Here is a 19,706-nt window from a genome sequence, read left to right as displayed (position 1 = left end):
AGAAACGGGGCGGAAAAGGCCAACCGGAGGAAAGGAGGAGCCGGGAGGCCGAGCCCTGGAGCGAAGGGAGCGCGCGTGACGCGACACGGCAGCCATGAGGGATTTCACCGCCGCCCGCCGTCCTGTGGCAGGCGGTGGAGGCGCTGTTGCTGCGTACAGCTACGGAGCAGCTGGAAAGGTGGCTTCCCCTGCGGGAGAGCTGGAGGCCGCGCGAGAAACTGAGGCTGCACGGTTTGCAAGAGAAGGGAGCCGCCGGTGTGTGTGTGTGTGTAAGAGGCCGCTGACTGAATAGCGCGTTGCTTAAGAAGTGAAAGTGAAGGTTTTTCTTAAGGGCCCCTGTTTGGTTGGTTAGACATTTGGAGGATTCGCTGAAGCATAAGCCAGCGGTGTTTGTCGACAACTTTAAGAAGCGTGAACTTCAACTCCCAGAAATCTTTAGCCAGCCTATAAAATTCCCCAGTAGGCTGGCTAAGGAATTATGGGAGTTGAAGTCTAAACACTTTAATGCAGGGATCTCTAACCGTGGCAACCTTAAGACTTGTGGACTTCAACTCCCAGAAATCTTTAGCTAGCCTATAAAGTTCCCCAGTAGGCTGGCTAAGGAATTATGGGAGTTGAAGTCTACACACTTTAATGCACTTTAAAGCTGCTGGCTAAGGAATTCTGGGAGTTGAAGTCCACAAGTTTTTTTTGGGGGGGGGGTTGTAGTAACCTTCCTCTGGAGTGCGGTGGGAATGGAGATTTTACAGTATCCTTCCCCTGCCATGCTCATCAAGCTGGGTGCCCACCAAGCCATGCGACACTCATCAAGCCACACCCACAGAACCGATAGTAAAAATTTTTGAATCCCACCACTGCTTAAGAACTTGTGACTAACTTAACAAATGCAAGGATTCACTTAACAACTACAGCAAGAAAAGTCGTAAAATGGGGCAAAACTCACTTACCAATTTTTTCTCTTAGCAGCATAAACTTTTGGGCTCGTAATTCTAGGACTACCTGTCCTAGATGCAGTATAAATCAATAGCAATATGTTGCTGCTCATTAGGTCATTTCATTCTATTCCATACTATTTTCATTGCCCAAATCCCCAGAAGCAATTTCAAATTGACTCTTAGTTGTCCTTGCTGCTATTTCAAAACACAGATATAGTTAGCTTACTACCATTCATTCATAACTGTTCAAAGTTACAAATGACACTGAAAAATATGACCTATGATTGGCCCTTGCATTTACCATCACCATGGTAATGTGATCAAAATTCAGGTGCTTGGGAATAGGCATGCATTTATGATGGTTGCAGGATCCAACTGTTAAAAGCAAAAGATGGTTCTGAAATGCAAAGGATTACACTGCTCATTTTATAGCTTATAATAATACCTAATTGCAGCTTTTTCAGATGTCTCTTGGAGGATTTGAAAGTGTTAGTCAATTTTGTAACTGAGGCTGCAAATTCTATAAGTAGGAGGAAATTTTTAGGTATTTCAATAAATGTATATTCCCACAGGCACAATTGCAACATGTTTTAAACATAGTGATTAATGTAAACAACTGGTTTAATTAATTGTGGAATTGGTTTGCAACAATTTTATTATAAAGTTGTATATGCAAGGTTTATCACTGATTTATCAGTACAATCCTATACAGATACAGACATACAGATGTGGCCAGTGAATAACTCTCATCTCAAAGTGGCTTATTCCCAAGTAGAAACTGATAGAATTATATAGTGAAATATAGTTCAAATTTTAATTATAATTTAATAATTTGAATATGCCTAATGAGATTAGAGACAAGGAGCCTGTAGTGGGTTCTGCTACTGATGGAAGGCCATCTGCAGTGAACATACAGTTGAGTCTTTTCGATGATTGTGCCTCTTCTTTGGAACAAACTAGTCCCAAATAACAGAGTAACAGAATATCAGAGTTGGAAGGGACCTTGGATGTCTAACCTCCTGCTCAGATAGGAGACCCGATACCATTATGTATAAATGGCTGTCCAATTTCTTCTTGAAAACCTCTAGTGACAGAGCACCCACAACTTCTGAAGGCAAGCTGGTTTATTGTTCTCATTGTCAGAAAATTTATCCTTAGTTCTAGGTTGCTTTTCTCTTTGATTAGTTTCCATCCATTGCTTCTTGCCCTGCCTTCAGGTGCTTTGGAAAATAGGTTCACCTCCTCTCCTTTGTGGCAGCTCCATAGGTATTGCAACACTGTTATAGCTTTCTTTTCATTAAACTAGACATACCCAATTTCTGTGACATTCTTCATATATTTTAGCCTCCAGTCAGTGGTGGGTTGCAGGTAAAGGCATACCAGAGCCTGCCCGAAGGGCCCACCCACCCGCCCTCGTTTCTTACCTGTTGTTTAAAGCCTTTGGAGCTTCTACGCACGTGCATGGTGTGTACAGTGCCTGCGCAACCCTCCGCCGAGCAGCTGGAGCGTCGCGGAGGCTTGCGGAGGTGTCACTGGCAGGTAAGACGTATGTGCGCGCACACCACACATGTTCTTGTGGAGGACGTCGGGCCCCGTTGCAACCGTACCAGTTCCGGAACCCACCACTTCCTCCAGTCCCCTAATCATCTTTGTTGCTCTTACTTGGACACACACACCCCTCTCTCTCTCACACACACACAAACATGGAACACTAGTAAAAATGAAGTTAATAGTCTTAATCAGCTATAACATATCTTTAAAATATATAGATCTTACAAAATGAATAGATTTATATAAATTGAAGATAAAAATACAGTTAACATGATAAGACTTGTTATCTTAAAGGGTTAGAGCTTTATTGAGATTAAAGTGACAATTTATTATTGCCACAAGTTAAAATAAAAAATAAATCTGGATGATATGCAAGAAGTTTAGAATAGAAAACTTTAGTATCTTCTATAACTCCATCAATGGCTTCATGTTTTAAAGAAGCAGATTTCTCGGACAGGTCGCAGTCGGTGTTGGTCAGGGGGCAGAGGTCGACCCCTAGGCCCCTGAAATATGGGGTCCCACGGGGTTCGGTCTTGTCCCCCCTCCGGTTTAACATCTACATGAAGCCGTTGGGTGAGATCATTCGGCGGCATGGGATAAAATACCATCAGTACGCGGACGATACCCAGTTGTATCTGTCCGCCCCGTGCCAACTCAGTGAAGCGGTTGACGTGATGTGCCAGTGCCTGGAGGCTGTCAGGGTCTGGATGGGGGTTAACAAGCTTGCGCTCAATCCAGACAAGACCGAGTGGCTGTTGTGTTTCCTTCCCAAAAATTTGGCTAGTATTCCATCACTCAGGCTGGGGGGTGAAATTTTACGCCCCTCAGACAGGGTTCGCAATTTGGGAGTCCTCTTGGACCCACAGCTGACCTTAGAACATCATTTGTCGGCTGTGACCAGGGGGGCATTTGCCCAGGTTCGCCTGGTGCACCAATTGCATCCCTACCTGAACCGGGAGGCACTCGCAACAGTCACTCATGCCCTCGTGACCTCAAGACTGGACTACTGCAATGCGCTCTACATGGGGCAGCCCTTGAAGAGCATTCGGAGACTTCAGCTCGTCCAGAATGCAGCCGTGCGAGCGATTGTGGGTGCACCTCGGTACACCCATGTTACACCTATCCTCCACGAGCTGCACTGGTTACCGATTGGTCTCCGGATACGCTTCAAGGTGCTAGTCGTCACTTATAAAGCCCTTCATGGTATTGGACCTGGGTACTTGAGAGACCGCCTGCTGCCAATTACCTCCCAAAGACCCATTAGATCACACAGATTAGGCCTCCTCCGGGTTCCATCTACAATGTCATCTGGCCACTACCCGGGGGAGGGCCTTCTCTGTGGCGGCTCCGGCCCTTTGGAACGAGCTCCCCGCAGAGATTCGGACCCTCACCTCTCTCCAGGCCTTCCGAAAAGCCGTTAAAACCTGGCTGTGTCGGCAGGCCTGGGGTTGATGAGTTCCCTTCCCCTCTCGAATTGTGTGGCTGTTGGTTGTTTTAAATGCCCTGTACTTTTTGTAGTTTTTGTGTTTTTCCCTCCCCCCTCCTTGGGTTTGTGCGCCGGCTGAGTCCCGCTGGGAATAGGGCGGCATATAAATAAAATGAACCTCGAACCTCGAACCTTAGTACTTAAAAACTCAAAAACTATGTTTCATTTTTTTGGCCAAATGTAACTATAATTTTTCTTAGCTATTACAAGTTTTCTTTTATTATTATTTTTAATCAATAGTATATTTATTAATCCAGCATATACAAAGGTAGATATTTGATTAAGTATAGAGGTAGTCTTCGACTTACAACAGTTCATTTAGTGACTGTTCAAAGTTAAAACTACACTGAAAAAAGTGATTTATGACTTTTTCACAGTTACAACCTCTGTAGCATCCCCATGATCATGTGATCAAAATTCAGGTGCTTAGCAACTGGTTCATACTTATGACCATTGCTGTATTCCAAGGTCATGTGATTCCCCTTTTGCGACTTTTGGACATGAAAAGTCAATGGGGAATCCATTCACTTAATAACCGGATTACTAACTTATCAACAGCAGCGATTCATTTAACAACTGTGGCATGAAAGGTCGTAAAATGAGGGAAAACTCATTTTAAAATGTCTCACTTAACAACATTTTGGGCTCAGTTGTGGTTGAAAATCAAGGACTACCTCAATGGTGGGTTGCAAATCCCATTCCAACTGGTACGGTTGGAACGGGGCTTGTGGCATCCTCATGGATGCGCGCAGCACGTGCATACATCTTAGCACCTCTGTGACACTCCAGCTGCTCTGCGGAGCATTGCGCAGGTGCTGTATGCGCCATGCGCCTGTGTGGAAGCACAGAAGCCTTTAAACACCGGTAAGGAGCTTGAGCAGGCGGGTGGGCCATCCAGAGCACCGTACCAGAAGGGTATCCGGTGCTCTGGGCTGGATCCAGTAAGCCTGTACCGGGGCGTACCGCCTGCAAGCCACCACTGGACTACCTGGACTTGTCTTAAGGGAAAGGATTAATTAAAGCACATAATAATTTTTCAGTGACATTGTTCACTTGAAAGTATTCTTGATTCAACACTGAACTGAGGTAAAGATGTACTGTACTTACAGCTTCCTTCTTTATAAGGGCAATCACATAGAAACAATTATTTTACAGGAAGACGTAGCAACTTATGTTGCCTTACTCTGAAATTCACATCCAAACATAGAATTAATCATATCAGAGGGAATATACAATTAGAAATCCTTTACAGATGCAAGCTGTTTCCTATAGGATGAGCAATAACTTTCCTTCTTTTTTCCTAGCATGAAGACAGCTCATAAATATAAGCATTCTCTCATTTAAGGTAAATTCCTTAATAAATGTATCTGTTCTTTTGAAGTGTAAACACTTCTACTCTTAATTAACTTTACAGTATTTATTAACACACTATGGTATATTATATTTTTGTCACCAATAAACTTTCCCTACAAATTTCCCTGATCTTATGACTGTCTTTATAGTGGCACAAAACAATTGGTTTTGTTTTCAACTGAAGTCTACCTCTGCGTCATTGGGAAACTTTTATTGAATTTCTCCCTCCTTTCAGGAGCAGAACATAGCCTTTCTTCATCATTATAGACTTCAGGGGAAGCTGAAAAAACAAGTGGGAAATATAAGCTATTTATCAAAGAATCAATAAACTCAAAATGCAATTAGGGACACCAGAGAAAGTAACTATACTTTTGATTTTATACCTTCTGCTATTGAGAGCCTTTCTCTACCAATTTTTCAGGCAGCAAAATCATGTTTTATTCAAGGCTATTCCTCATAAGTTACACCATATTCAATAAAGTGATCTTATATATAACAACTCAAAGAGAATATTTCCAGATTAGAAATAGGTTTAAAAGCGATAAGGTATGATTTGGGATCTACCCAAACACTCAGGGGCTAGATAAGATTTTGTTTGGTGGAGATAAGAAAGTGTTATCAAAGATTTATCAGTTTTTGATCTGTCAAGATGCTAAAGAAGAGATGGATAAAAGCCTTCTAATAACATGGGAGAGAAACTTTGGTTATGAGATTGAAATGGGCAAATGGTGGGATCTATGGAGTAAGACTATTAAACTTACAATATCTACAGCATTTAAAGAAAACATATACAAGATGGCTTATAGATGGCACCTCCCCCCAAGGAGGTTAGCCAAAATGTTTCCTGGGTTATCTCCACTGTGTTGGAAATGTGGAAGAAGGGATGGCACATTCTACCATATTTGGTAGTCTTGTACTGAGGCCACGAAATACTGGAGAAGGATTCAAAAATGGCTAAAAGAGGTTACTGGGGCAAGCATGGAATGGAAACCCGAGAATTTTTTACTAAGCATACAACCAGAAAACATGAGTAAATCTATATGGTATTTGAGCCTACATATAATTGTGGCTGCAAGAATAACCTATGCACAATTTTGGAAATCTACTACCATACCGCCGGAAGATGCCATAATTAAAAAGATCTATGAATGTGCAGAAATGCACAGAATGACGGGTTGGCTGAGGGACAAAGGAGAAACAGAACATTATCTTAGCTGGAACCTATGGTATATGTGGGCGACAAGGAGAACAGCAGGGACTTAAAACGGGGAAAGTTAAATAGCAGTTGTTAACAATGGGAACTAAAAGTGAACATGGGTATTGTAATAGATCCCTGAACTTTGTAATGAGAAGATGTTGCTTAGAGACTAAAAAATGAGGAAGGAAAAAAAAAGTTGGGCTGTGAATGACTGTCACCGTGGGGGGGGGGGTTTGTATGTTTAAAACTGTATTTGTATTTGTATGTTTTATCCTTAAAAATGTATAACTAATAAAAATGTTTCATCCCTCTTAAAAAAAATAAAAAAAATAAAGTGATCTTATATATAATAACTCAGAGAGACATAATGTTAAATTGTGGGATATCTTTTCCAATTTAAAAAAAATGTTCTAGAGGGAAAAAAATAGGCTGTGAATATATTCAATAATGAATATTGAATATCTATTGAAGTGCTGAAAGTCTCATGCCTCGTATCACTGCATTTGCTAAAATTCTCATTTCTACAATGCCTTTGTTTTGAATTCGATAAATTACATTTTCTATCATCTTCTCTTTTTAATCTAGATGATTCTTCTTTCTCTTGATAACTCTATCCTTGTTTAAGAAGGATATTTAGTATTTTGAAGACACAAATGTGATACTGGAGGCCAAGTTTAATGCTCGTTAAAAGGGCAATTATTATGTCTACACAAACTCAGATATTAGCAATTCTTAGCCTGTGCTCCTGTTCAGTGTTTCTCGTGTTCTTGAAACAACAAATCTTGTATTAATTTAAACAAAATAACTGCATTTCAAAGTCTACATTTGGAATAAACATACAATTTGAATATTGTATATTTCTATCGTAAATCACACTACTAACACAGCTACCACTCTGGTTTTATTTATTCCTTTGACATGGCACTACACATTATCTGTCAAAGTTTCACACCCATGTTCAGCAGTCCAGACACTTAACTCTTTATTTAGCACTTGTCTCGGGTGAAAAATCTTGGAAACACTTTGTAGATTAGATTTTTTCCCACACATGAATGGAAACTTAAATATAACAATTGGCTGCCACTATACAACAGAGAAGTCAAAGGCTATATATTTACATTCACAGTTTCAACTCTAGAATTTTTCCTCTTGCCCTTCCAAGTTTATGGAACTTGGCCAATTTCTCAATGGGAAAGCAGCAGTATTAAACTATGTTTACATAATAGTTGTCTATAACCTGGGAACTATAGATCATTGCCTCTATGATTTCAATCTTTACGTCACCATTGGTTCCACTCCCCAATCCTTCAAAGTTATTCTGAAGTTTGTCTGGAATTACAAGTTACAACCACTGTTGAGACCACATTTATGTTGTGAAGTGAAACATTTGTTAAGTGAGTTTTGCCCATTTTACAACCTTTCTTGCCATACTTGTTAAGTGAACCACTGCAGTTGTTGTTAGTAACATGATTGTTGGGTGTATGGGGTATTCAGAGACGGGTAGCACCTCTGGTGTAGGGGCATGTTGTGTCCTTTTAGGGCAGCTTGTCCACCTTTGGTCCCCACCTGTCACTTAACTCACCTGTGGCTCCTAGTAGCTGTAGCATGTGCAGTGGCCCCACCCAGGCAACAGCTTTGAGAGGCTGGCCAACCCAGGTTGAGAGTAGCCATTGGATCATTGACCTTCGGTGAGATAGGGACTTGTCTATCCTAATCATGTGAAGACAGATTCCGGCGGATTGAGTGGATGAAACCTACTAGAATAGGACAACGGTCATGAAGGCAGTCTCTGCAAGCGATGTGGTACACTAAGAGCACGGCAAGACATGAAAGATGCCCAAGACATGAAAGATGTGCCCAATCCATCTTCAACTGTCTTGACTCTTGTCCTGTTATTGGAACAAGATGGAAGATGGAGTGATGCTGACTCTGTGCATGTCTCTTTCATTTTAATCCAATTCACGTGCAAGTCTTGACATCCCCTCAATTAGATGTCAAGGTCCTCTTCGAACACGATGGACAAACATCAACATGCTTGTTAAGTGACTCTGGCTTCCCCATTGATTTTACTTGTCAAAAACCCGCAAAAGGGGATCATATGATTTTGGGACATTGCAGCCATGATAAATACGAACCAGTTGCCAAGCATCTAATTTTTTTTTTCAAATATACTTTTTTATTTTCCATTTTCATAACATACAATCACATGTGTACTATTACATAGCCAGTATCCTATTGTATTAAGAAGTAATTACATCAGTTCCTCTTGTCATCAACGCCCAGAAAGATAAAAACCCATTATTAGCTCTTCTGCTCTCCATACACCTCTTTCTTCTACCTCTCTCCTACCTCCTTTTTTCCCTCCATCATCCTTTCCTACTCTACTTCCCCTTCCTTTCTACTTCTCCTCTCTCTACATTCCACTCCTCCTTATCCTCCTCATCTTCTCCCCTTATCCTCTCTCCTATCCCTCTCTTCCCATCTTTCTTCTCTCTTCTGTTTCCCACTCTTCCTCTCATTGGTGTATTTCCGCTTCTGGGCAAACTCCAATCTATGTTGATGGTATTTATGCTTCCATATCCATAGAAAGTTTTTATTTTCCATTTTCATAACATATAATCACATGTATACTATTACATAGTCAATATCATGTTGTATTATTAAGTACTTACATCAATTCATCTTACCATCAACTACCAAAGGAAAAAAAAAGAAAAACCCAGTTATTGGCTCTTCTGCTCTCCATACACCATATTTATACCTTATCCAATACTTTCTTCCCCCTCTCTCCTCCCCCTTTCTACATCCTGTCTTCCCTCCATCATTTTCTACTCTACTTCCCCTTCCTTTCTCCTTCTCCTCTCTCCCCTTACCACTCCTCCTTATGGACCTCATCTTCCCCCTTCACCCTCTCTCCTATCCCTCTCTTCCTATCTTTCTTCTCTCCTCTGCTTCCCACTCTTCCTCTAATTCACTTGGTGTATTTCAGCTTTTGAGCAGATTCCCTTTTGTGTTGATGGTATTTATAATTCCATTTCAATATACATAAAAAAGAAAAAATAGCAGTATACATGTACAATCATCCAACATCCCTCCTCCAACTTAGTAAACTCCAGTCCCTCCCCCCTCCCCCCAACCCCCCCAACCTTCCCCCACCCTGACTTCCCAGAACCAATACAAGGTATACATCTTTAACAAAAACAGTTTAAGGTATGCTTAAAGAAAAAGTAGAAAGTTAATAACATCTTTGAATTGAGCTTAGCTCCTCCTTGCTAGGCTAACTATAAACAATTTGTATCATTTCTGATCTTAATCATAAGCTATCTAAAATTTCCTAGACCCATATTTATTTTGAATATAGTCAATCCATTTTTCCCAGTCTCGTTTATATCTCTCGTTTGAATTATCCTTGAGATATGCAAATATTTTAGCCATCTCTGCTACGTTTGTGATTTTCAATGTCCATTCCTGGATAGTAGACAAATCTTCCTTCTTCCAGTATTACGCCACCAACAATCTAGCTGCAGTTATCAAATGCAAAATCAAGTTAATCTCTACTGCTGTACAGTCAGTAATTATACATAACAAAAAATAGGTGGGGGGTAAACTTTATCCTATTTTTTTTAGAACATTTTGCATAATCCATCATATTTTTGTCCAGAATACCTTAACCTTTTTATAAGTCTACCATGTCATTTAATTTATATTGATGTTTTTTCCCAACCCGTAGCAAGGCATTCCCCAGAAGATGACCTTTAAAATTCTCATCCACCTCTTTATTATACAGCAAACAAGCAGCCATATACCAAATCATACCCTTCAATACTGAACACTCCATCCCCTGCTAAATTGATCCAATCGCTTAACATTCCATATTAGAGACTTAGTTACCATCATTAGCCCCCTGAAACTTTTTAATAGCCATCTGAACATCTTGGAATTTAACCTTTGACCTAACTCCTCCCACTGTTTCTGATGTAACGCCTGTATGCTCCTGAACGGTGGCTTGTGTACATTGCTTTCTTAATTCCTGTTCTATTCGTCTAGTAACCACGCGGTCTTGTCTTTGTTCTTTAGCTTCTTGTACCTCTGAGAAAACAAGTTGATCCCCCCTTGTTAATACTTGAGTAATTTGCTTTCCATCATATCCTTCTTGTTCTCTTTGTCTAGATCTAGAGGAAGAAGGTTGTCCATCCTTCAGTACGTTGGTGTAGAAATCTTGTGCCTTCCATACTGTATTGACGCGATGTCTTTTTCCAAGGTAGCTAAATGCGATGCCGGCTGGTGTGTCCCATCTAAACTGTATCTGGCGATTTTTAAGCTCTTCAACTAAAAAGGCATAGTCTTTCCTAGATCTCAGCATTTTAGATGGTATCTCCTTCAAGACAGTCACCGTCCGACCCCCAATTTGAAGCTTATTTTTGTAGGATTCCTGTAATATCGTATTTCTCACATCTCTAGTGGCGAAGTAGATCACTATATCTCTTGGTAATTGTTTTTGTTTTGCCAGCGAGGAATTAACGCGGTAAACCTTTTCGATTTGTCAATCAAGATTCCCTCCTGGCCTTCCCGCCATCAGGTCGAAGGCTTCAGAGAGAGTCTGTTTCAGGTTCTCTTGTGTATTTTCAGGGAGGCCCCTTATCCTAAAGCAAATTCCATTTGCCTATACTGTAGCATTATGATTTCATTTTCAGCATCACTAACCTTTTGCTGGACCGCCTCCATCTTCATTACCAAGTTCGTATTAGAGTCACTAAGATCTTCTAACTTTTCTTCAAGGCCGTATGCATAACCTGTTAGCAAATTCAGAGCCATCAGAAAGTCCCCTCTAATCCTTTGGTTATATCTCATAAGTTCTTCAGACATCTGTTTGTTAGAAGCAGCTATCTCTTCCTTAAGTTTTGCTTCCATCGTAACAGCATGATTTTTTTAACGCATCGATTAATTCCTTCTGCAGAATTTCCCTTGTCAGGGGGTCCCCTGCAGAAGTAGAAGGGAGCAATGATTGTATTTTAGCAGAAGGCGCTGATGAATTTCCGTCACTTTTCAATGTGGGGGTGGAGGGGGGGGATTTTTGCTTAGAAGCCATCTCAAGCTTAATCTTCTTTAGTCAGTTAAAAAGTCAAGGCAGTCCAATTATACAGCAATTGCTATTTGTTTTGATAATAAATCACTTCTTGGTAATAAGTCACTTTTAGGCTTCGCAAAAGTTCTATCTGAGACACGCCCCTCCTACACAGCTCGGCACCATTTTTATAGAACTTTCAACAAGTAATCAGCAGAAGGAATTCTTTGCAAATGGAGCTAAGGATTTATACATACAATTAAGATGTTCACAGATATTGGTTCAGCTCGGCTTGAAGTCCATAATAAATCATTGTGCTGAGGATGAGCGAAAACCTTCGTTCTGCAACAAAAGGCAGAATGAATCCTGGCTCGGAGCTGCCATGCTGCAGCTGGTGTCTTCCCCCTTCCTCCCAGCGTTTAGGCTGAAAGGGCTAATTGGAAAGCTTCCGATGCATAGCTTCTCATCTCTCTCTTCTAAGCCCGAAGGGAGGATAAATAAACTGCCAAACAGCTTGATAGATTGCTGTTTAGACAGATTAATGACACCAAGATTCCGGAGCTGTTAAAGATAACAACCCTCTGTCAGGCTCCGCCCACCAGAAGTTCCCAAGCATCTAATTTTTGATCAAGTGACCATTGGGATGCTGCTAAGGTCGTAAGTCACTTTTTTCACTGCCATTGTAACTTTGAATGGTCACTAAATGAACTGTTGTAAGTTGAGAACTACATTACTTGTATCTTTCTTTTCTGTGGAATTTGCAAAACTAAGAATTATCACTCCAAATCAATCCACTGCGCAATGAAGTCCTCTCCACTGAAGGCTGGGGCTTAATCTATCCCATTAGTCTAGTTCAGGTTAGTAGATACAGGTTTTTCAAACTAGGGCTAAGAGACATTGACCTAAATTGCTCAGCTGGCTTCTGCAGGCAAAAGAGGATAAGAATCTGTAGCTTTCTATTCCTAGCCAAGGCTAAGAATAAGGAAGCAACAATTTTCCCTATTCCAAACTACTATAGCCTGAAATAAATAAAACAACTTCATTTTGTATGAATTCTTACATACATATGAACTATCCATACCCTTGCTACATGCATTTATCTAGTGGCAACAGACTAAGGTGACCAGATTTTCAGATTGGTAAAGAGGGACACCTTTGACCGGGGCCGGGGGGGGGGGTTGATTAAAAATTCTATACGGAGCAACAAAAATTTTCATCTAACGCAAAAATAGTATTGTAATTTTTTTTTATTTCAACATAACTACAATTTACAAATATAAATTGTAACTCTTGCCAAACATCAACATTTTGATCACGTGACCATGAGGATGCTGCAATGGTCGCTAAGTGTGAAAATGGTCGCTAAGTGTGAAAAATGGTCATCAGTCACTTTTTTCAATGCCATTGGAACTTTGGTCACTAAACCCATTATACTACCTTTCTTGCCACAGTTCTTAAGTGAATAACTGCAGCTGATAAGTTAGTAACATAAGTGAATCTGGTTTCCCCTTTTGACTTTGTCAAAAGGTCACAAAAGGAAATTAAAATGACCCCAGGACACTGAAACCATCATAAATACGAATCTGTTGCTAAACATCAAAATTTTGATCGCGTGACCATGAGGTTGCTGCAATGGTCGCTAAGTGTGAAAATGGTCGCTAAGTGTGAAAAATGGTCATCAGTCACTTTTTTCAATGCCATTGTAACTTTGGTCACTATACCACCTTTCTTGCCACAGTTCTTAAGTGAATAACTGCAGCTGGTATTTTGTATTTTGGATAGAATCCTTTTTTAAATAGTCTAAGACAATTTAAAAAAAGAATCCACACAGAATAAATTGAAGTAAAATATTTCAAAGTATTGTGCATAGAATTTTTAAAAATGGTTTCACTTCAATTTATTTTGGATAGAATCTTTTTTTAAATAGTCTAAGACAATTTAAAAAAAGAATCCACACAGAATAAAACTTTTAAAAAATCCTATGCACAATAAATAAAATATTATTTTAAAATACATTAAAAAATAAAAGAGGAAAACCCAGTTCACTTACCAGCAGGCACAAGTGAGCACTCGAAGTCAATCCAGAATGATATAGATGTTAATACAAAGAACTGAGCAAATTAAAATGGTGAAATTAGTCAGGGAAATATTTTTCAAAGAAACTTTGCCACCATTTTTTTCCACACGAGCCGACCTCCAACCTTCGTGCCCCTCCCCTCCAGAAAATCCAGGAAGTAACACTCGCGGCTTCTCTAGCCAAGCATTTCCTGGAGCTCTATGGTACTTGGTCATTTTTTCTTATAAAATGAGGTAATAGGGGCGCGGGGGGGGTGTCCGTTTTGTTGCTTTAACATTTTAATATCTTCAATTAAAGTACTGAGACAGAGAGAGAGGTTAGTTAGACAGAGTGTCTTTTGTCTTGCCCCGGTTAGGATTTCTTAAGCAAATCCACTGGGCTTTCAACATGAAGCCAGAAAATCGGGACTTTTTAAAAAACGCCCCGGGACACGGGACAAATTGTTATAAATCGTGACTGTCCCGCTGAAATCGGGACGTCTGATCACCTTACAACAGACAGGAAAAATATTCAAACTGTTCAAGAAGTGATTGGACAGCCATTTGTCCAGAATGGTATATAGTCTCCTATCTGAGCAAGAGAACTAGAAGACCTCCAAGGTCCCTTCCAACTCTCTAATTCTGAAAATGTGCTTAAAAAGTTATCACATGTTTATCCTTGAAAGAGCTGTTAGGACACCTGAAGTGAGGAACATGGAAGTATTGTGAGGCAAGAGATCCTACCAATGGGGAAATAGACCATGGAAAATAGCTTCACATAACTGCAGTTTTTGGAACAAATGATTAATTGTACCATGGTTTTAAATTTAGTTCTCTGCAGCTGTACAGGCTCTTAAATGAAAGTTACCATATTTATAAAACTATTAGGCATAAAGCATTATCTTCTGATATATTTGGACATTTGTCCAGTAGTACTGAACAACCATAAACAACTTCTAATATTTATTGGTATGTATGAAAATGTCTCAGATATTGACAGATATTTAGATAAAGGCAATGTTTAAATACTACATCTAGATAAAATACATAAGGCATTTTGCTTTTTATGAGCAAAGTTCCTGAACAATGCATGTCCAAGTTCTGTATTATACAATATCATGTTAATACATCTCAGTTCACCCTTAAGAACAATGACTGTATTATGAAAGAAAATGGTTATAACAGGGAACTAACTCAAAAGTCTGTGTAAGGAATTCATCAACAGCTGTGTTACCAATAGGAGTGTCAAATGCTTCATTTGTCAAGAGCTCAATGCATTTTCATTCCAAAGGCAGAACTGGAGGTAATCCAGGGACACAGAAAGAACTCAGTTACAAAGGGGTGTAGTCCCATAGAGTTACAGCTGCACAAAAAGAAAAGAAAAAGAAATAGTGAGCAATAAATATTATGAGAAAAAGAGGAAATGGGCATAACCCTTCTTTTTTTCAAGATTCATATTGTATAATTGTATTAAATGTTCCCCCAAACCATCATTTGGATAAAGCAGTTCAAGAACACCTTTGTTAAGCCACTAGCAGCCATTCACACTCAAGAAGTCAAAATCCTTTACAATATTATTAGCCAAATTCAATAGAATGTTGTAGCTGCACATTTGAAAGAGCATTTTGTCGCATAACATTTATAGAATCATATGATGAATTCTCCAGTTTATCTTTTTCCTTATAGTATTTTCCCCCTCCCTCTTATATGACAATGTTTGCATATGATGATGGCTTTAGGGGTGTGACAGGATAAACATTATGTGACAGTTCTCATACTGATAAAGATAGTAGCTATTATCAATCAATGTACATTGATAAAGCAGACAAGCCTCTTCTGCTTTGCATTGCAAGAGGACATGAATGTTCACAAATTTTTGTTGACTTTGCCGATACATATATTCTGATTTGGAAGCAGAATGCAGTACTTGATGGAATTCTTTTAATCTTTCTAATCACAGCTCTTTAATTCCTGGGATTAATTTGCTGGAGGGCTAGTAACTCCGAATCCGACCGAACACTGCCTTTATTAGGACTTCTCTCGTGGCGATACGGGCGGCAAAATGTGCGCATTTTTCCGCTCTTATTGCGTCCGCAGAATCTCGCCCGGCCGCCCTGTTTAGGATTACTCGCTCCCTCCTGAAGGGGAGGGATGTGGAGGAACACTTACAGCGAAGAGCTGAGGAATTTGTTCAGTTTCTGTCGGACAAAGAGATTCGGACAGACCTGGACTCCACTTGTTCCTGCCGAGATGCCGGGAGTGGTCCTTGATCGGATTTCTTGGAGCGAGTTCCAGCCTGTTACTCCTGAGGAAGTGGACAAGGCCATGGGAGTGGTAAGTGCCTCCACCTGCTTACTGGACCCGTGTCCCTCCTGGCTGGTTTCGGCCAGCAGGGAGGTTACATGAGGCTGGTTCCAGAGAATCATTAACACCTCTTTACAGGAGGGATCTTTCCCGCAGCCCTTAAAAGGTGCAGTGGTGAGACCCCTCCTTAAGAAACCTTCTCTGGATCCAGTTATCCTTAAAAACTACCGTCCAGTCTCCAACCTCCCCTTTGTTGGGAAGGTTGTTGAGAAGGTGGTGGCCTTTCAACTCCAAAGGTCCTTGGATGAAGCAGATTATCTTGATCCAGTTGGGTTTCAGGCCTGGTTACTCCACTGCTTTGGTCGTGCTGACTGATGATCTCTGGCGGGCCAGAGATAGAGGATATTCCTCTATCCTAGTGCTTCTTGACCTCTCAGCGGCCTTCGATACCATCGACCATGGTATCCTTCTGCGATGACTGGGGGAGGTGGGAGTGGGAGGCACCGTTTTATGGTGGTTCTCTTACCTCTCAGACAGGTCACAGTCGGTGTTGGTTGGAGGACAGAGGTCGACCCCTAGGCCCCTCAAATATGGGGTGCCGCATGGCTCGGTCCTGTCCCCCCTCCTATTTAACATCTACATGAAGCCGCTGGGTGAGATCATTTGCCGGCACGGGATTAAACACCACCAATACGCGGACAATACTCAACTGTATCTGTCCGCCCCGTGCCAACTCAGCGAAGCAGTGGAAGTGATGTGCCAGTGCCTGGAGGCTGTTAGGGTCTGGATGGGAGTGAACAAGCTGGCACTCAATCCAGACAAGACCAAGTGGCTATTGATGTTTTCTCCCAAGGATAGTCCAGATTCTCCATCTATTAGCCTGGGGGGTGAAAGTCTACACCCCCTCAGAGAGGGCCCGCAACTTGGGTGTCCTCCTGGATCTGCAACTGACATTAGAACACCATTTGTCTGCTGTGACCAGGGGGGCTTTTGCCCAGGTTCGCCTGGTGCACCAGTTGCGACCCTATCTGGACCAGGAGGCACTTCGAATGGTCACTCATGCCCTCGTCACCTCAAGGCTCGATTATTGCAATGCACTCTACATGGGGCTGTCCCTGAAGAGTGTTCGGAGACTACAGTTGGTCCAGAATGCAGCCGTGCGAGCGATATTGGGTGTACCTCGGTACACCCATGTTACACCTATCCTCCGTGAGCTGCACTGGCTCCCTATTGGTCTCCAGACGCGCTACAAGGTGCTGGTGATTACCTTTAAAGCCCTACATGGCCTTGGACCTGGATATCTGAGAGACCGCCTCCTGCTGCATACCTCCCAACGGCCGATAAGAACTCACAGGCTAGGCCTCCTCCAGGTGCTGTCGACCAGACAATGCCGGCTGGTGACCACTTGGGGGAGAGCCTTTTCTGTAGCTGCTCCGGCTCTGTGGAATGATCTGCCCGCAGAGATCCGGACCCTTCCCACTCTTGCGGCCTTCCAAAAAGCCACCAAAATCTGGCTGTTCCGGCAGCCCTGGGGCTGTTGATCTATAAATCAAGTCCAGCCCCCAGCTAAGCCGAATGTATGTTGTGTTTTTAAACTGTTTTCGTTTCTCTCCCCTATTTGTTATTTTTATTTTATCTCGTATTTGTAAGCCGCCCGGTGTCCTACGGGATTGGACGGCATATAAGATCATTAAATTACGAATTACGAATTTAACTCTTTCTGGTCCAGATAGCAAGAAGATAAAGCAGTTGTGGGACCCCTTGAGCAAATTTAGTTAGTAAAGATAAGGAGCAGGGAAATAAAGGAGAAATTCAACGTGTAAATGGATGAACGATATTGCAAGTGTTTCACATCTTGACCTTAAAGGTATAGCATTTTTTTTTCTAATTGGAGAAGACAAGTGAGTGTGGGTATTGCCAAAATTGTGGAGTGATTTAACATTGCCTTCCTTATTTCAGAATATTTTTTTACTTCCTAAACTAGTCTTCAACCCTGATATTTTCAGTTCATATCCCATCCAAGCAGTAACCAGAGCCAACCTTGTTTAACTTCGAAGCCTGCAGTTGACCAGCTACTGTATCCTGCTGATATATTGTGTAGCTAACCATGTTTTATTGAACAAACTAGCTAAGCTCATACATCATACAAAGTCATAAACCTTAGCTTACTTAAGTAATGATGGCTGAATTTATACAACATACTGAATCAGAACCAAATAACATAATTCCTTAATGCAATGTGAAAAATCAACCATTGCAACTTATGAATAATACCTTATTGTTTAGATAGCAGGATCCACCATATGGTTTATTAAATAAACTTTAATTAAGCAAATGGCTTAGTGTGATGTTGAACGCAGTTGCACATTAATGAACAATCAGCACTGGTGGATAAATAATTTAGCTCCTTGTTTCTTGCTTTCCCATATATAATGATTTTCAAATTTTAGGTTTTGGCTTCCAGCAGTTCTACTCCCAAACATTGCTACTGATTTTATTTGCTTGATATCATGACTGTTGCTTGTCTGAGATTAAACTTGATTGTGTAATATTTTTGAAATATTTTTGAATTCACATTTCAACTATGATTTAACATCATGCTGTGTTTCCTAAACATGCTAAAATAAGTCCCCGCTTCCTGAATCACAAATTATTTAATTTCATTTAGTCCGATCTAATCTAGTATGTTTTGCTAATTCAGCCATACAAAGCAGTAATCTGTTAGTTCTAATCCGGTGTTAGCCATAAAAGTCATCTTGGTGACCTTGTGCCAGTCACTTTCTCTCACCTTAACCCACCTTATAGGGTTGTTGTTATGAGTAAAATAGAAGAGGTAAGGTACACTGAATATGTTTGCTGCCTTGAGTTATTTGTAAGAATAGTAACAGTGGGATAGAAATAAATAAATAATACATGTAAATACTTCTTCTAATATATTCATATAGTGGTAACCATCAGGAGGACTAGTTCTGTGTTACCATGGAAGTTCACTCATAGTGGGCATCATGTGCCATCCGTAGTTCAGCCTGAAGTCCTAAAGTATAGAGTTCATTCAACTTGACAGTGCAATGGTAAGTTATTCTTTACAAATTATAAAAAATATTGGTCAAGTGGAGCAGAATTTAATAAAACTGCATACAGAATTGATTGCAAAACATTTTAGAATTGTCAGATTTCTCTTTGGGTTTCTCTTTTTGCTACATTTGCAGAGAGAAATTAAAAGATTTAAAAAACCTGTTGTACTACAGTTAAGCAACTGGATGAATGACACTTGTTTGTTGTTCTCATTATTAATAATATATTTTATTTCCTGAATGTGATATTTTATTTATTCTAAAATATTTATATTCTCTTCCTAGGTGACGGCAACTGATTATCTTTGTCTGAGTTTGGGAGCTACATAGGACTGGTTGACCTGGGACATGCTCCTAGTCATAAAGGTCACATGGGCCTGTGGGAAACATTGTGGGAAGGCAATGAGGTTAGTTTGTTGTAGCCCAAAATAAAAAAAAATCTGGTAGCACCATTTCTAACTAACATGTTTTATTAAAGGCATATATTTTTTGCAAATTGTAAGTTTATTCCTTTTGGGGAAGGAGGAACTGGCTTATCTCTGTTTTGATTTTATACTTATAAGATTTACTATCATGCTGTCAACTGTCACAATCTTCCAAAGTCTTCAAAGAAGTCAGATTTCAGCTGCAATTTATCCACTCCATCATTGCCTCCAAGCAATAGTTCAGGATATAATTCTGATGT

The 19,706-nt window shown here is 40.6% G+C and overlaps 1 long non-coding RNA gene across 5 annotated transcripts in view; it reads left to right on the top strand.

Annotated features, from left to right (window-relative positions):
* The first annotated feature begins 111 nt into the window (after positions 1-111).
* The window catches only part of LOC148044613 (uncharacterized), a 32,398-nt gene continuing 12,803 nt past the window's right edge, over positions 112-19,706 (top strand). The window contains exons 1-3 of one of the 5 annotated variants that reach the window (XR_015697279.1): positions 112-255; positions 18,893-19,018; positions 19,307-19,428. This is a non-coding gene — a long non-coding RNA (uncharacterized LOC148044613). The remainder of the gene's footprint in view (positions 256-18,892; positions 19,019-19,306; positions 19,429-19,706) is intronic. The other 4 variants (XR_015697278.1, XR_015697275.1, XR_015697276.1 and 1 more) reach the window with 4 other exon arrangements.

This window comes from Thamnophis sirtalis, unplaced genomic scaffold (genome assembly GCF_051295495.1).
Source record: "Thamnophis sirtalis isolate CommonGarterSnake01/CBP01778 unplaced genomic scaffold, rThaSir2_p1.2 scaffold_7, whole genome shotgun sequence".
In the NCBI taxonomy this organism is placed as follows: Eukaryota; Metazoa; Chordata; class Lepidosauria; order Squamata; family Natricidae; genus Thamnophis; species Thamnophis sirtalis.
Note: the sequence above shows the minus strand (reverse complement) of the source record. Positions and strands in the feature narration are given on the sequence as shown.